Source organism: Apis florea, unplaced genomic scaffold (genome assembly GCF_048593485.1).
Source record: "Apis florea isolate Af1SG1 unplaced genomic scaffold, ASM4859348v1 contig_3391_pilon, whole genome shotgun sequence".
Lineage (NCBI taxonomy): Eukaryota > Metazoa > Arthropoda > Insecta > Hymenoptera > Apidae > Apis > Apis florea.
The window spans coordinates 55,069-57,693 of NW_028256754.1; positions in this window are offsets into that span (position 1 = coordinate 55,069).

Sequence of the window (2,625 nt, forward strand, 5' to 3'; positions counted from 1 at the left end):
AACTTAACTACGGTCATTAAATACAACTGTGATCTTAAATTTGGCAACATTGCATTTTCTAAAACTACACTACACGATAAATTGAAAGATGAAATGTAAAATGTTTTTTTAAAGAAATTAGTCTAAATATATGATCTTTCTTAATAATTATGTTTCAATAATACGTAAATATTATTATTATAAATAAAAATAATATTTATAAAAATTATAAACATAAAAATAAATAATTATAAAATAAAAAAATACTTATATAAACTTTGTAAAGTTACTATGCTTTATTTAAAATTTAAAATATTTAAAATATTTACATTGATTTAAGTAAATATCTTATAAAGAAAATTTGAATCATTTTATAAACAAAATTACAATTTTAAAAAAATAATCAAGTATATAGTCTAATAAAAATGAATTAAGTAAATTGAAAAAAGAGACTATTATATATTTTTATAAGATTTAGACATACAAAAAACATTTAATATACAAAAATAATTAAATTATTCAGTGAAATATAAAATATAAACATTAAAAATAGCATTTCATAGTATACATTTTTTGTCAAATAATTGCTTATTTTTTTTTTATTTTTAAAAAATTTAAAACCATTAAAAAAAATAACTGCTTGATTTAAAAATAGTATTAAATTTTTTTTTCAAAGACACAATAAACGCGATATCATTAATAATTTACAAAATCTTAATAAAGTAAAATATATATGAGATATACTATGAATAGTAATAGTAATGCTATTGAATTATTATACAATATTTTGAAATGTTTAATTTTATTTTATTTTATTAATTTTCTATCAAGTTAATCTCTAACTATGTAATATATAACACACAAAAAGAGAAAAATCAAGTAACATAAATATATTATATTTACATTATTATACCGAATTATAATTATTTTATTGCATTATTGTATATATATATTATAATATATCATAATAACATATATTATATATGTTAGAAACAAAAATTTTATGAAATTATAAAAAATCGCAAGAATTCGAAATTAATAATTTTTAGTAATTTAATTAATTATATTATTAAGATTTATATTAAGTTTTGGACCTTAGATTATATATACTTATAGACATGACTTATACATAAGACAAATCTACAAGTCAAATTGAAATAAAGATAAAAAAAAAATATGATATAATTTATGAACAAAAGATAATTCAAAGTATTATTTTAGATACATACTACAAGCAGCTATATATATAAATGAAGTTAAATATCTGTAGATAATATTCAATTAATTATTAATAATAAGACAAATATATTATATTGCAAGAAATACAAAAAATGATAAAAGTAATTTAAATCCTGTTATTGTAAAAAAAATATATCCTATTGAAATAAAAAGTTTTGTATTTAAGCTTTTATTCACTAATAGAACAATTAATTGAATATAAATGTATTTATGTTAAAGATCTATTTTATGATATCCTATCTTATTTTCAAATCTTGAATAAGAATCAGAAGTAAACTTACCAAAACTTCATTTTGTAATCAATAATTATAAATAAATAATTTTTCTCTAGATATTTGTATATTGTTTTTATTATTTTTTTATTTTAATAACTAAATTTTAATAAATAATAAATAAGAATAAATAAATAAAATAAAAAATATATATTCAGATTTAATTATAATGACTAAATTATATTAAATAATATAAAAATATTTACAATATTTACAATATTTTATTATAATTACATTTATTATAATACATTATTTTATTTTAAAAGTAAAAACTTTCATAATTATTGTCTATTCATACATATATGGCATTATATGCAGAGATGATATTATCTTGCAATTATCTATAACTGTGTCTATAAATATATATGATCTAAGGTCTGAATTTAGTCTCATTGATTTTTATTTAAAAAAGGCCTATTATATTTGTTATAGAATATGCTTTAATCAATCAAGTTATTAAAAATTACTTAAGATATTCAATGTTTTCTGCGATTTTAAAATAAAAAAAAATTTACTTTTAAAATATATTATGATAAATTAAAAATATAAGAAAATTATTCAATACAATTATATAGCCTTCAATGCAATAGTGTGGATAAGCATTTTCTATATTGTATTAATTTGATTTTCTTTTTTTTCCGTTAATAATTGGTAATCTTTTTTGGTTACATTTATATATTGCCTGTCGGTGTTACATTTTAAAATATATACAATCAGCAAAATTTCGTATTATCAAAGAATATTAGCTATTTATAAAATTTATTGAATTGAACAAATTGCATTTATGATTATATACTATAGAAATTTAAATACAATTGGATCATGAATATTTAAAATTAAAAAAAATGTGAAAATTTTTGATTTCTTCCAAAACTAAAAAAGAAGTATATATTGAGAAACAAAGTTTTATCTTTAAATGAAAGAAAAAAAAAAGTATATTATATTATTGAAAAATTAATATTTCTTTGAAATATAATAATAAGTAACATTTATCTATATATATGTGGAAGAATTTCACAAAATATGCAAAATAAATTTGATTTTGTCTTTTATGGGCCAAGTCCATATAAACTTTTGAAATCTTTTTTTATTAATCATTCTTTTTGAATATTTTCCAAAAAGATAATAATAAAAT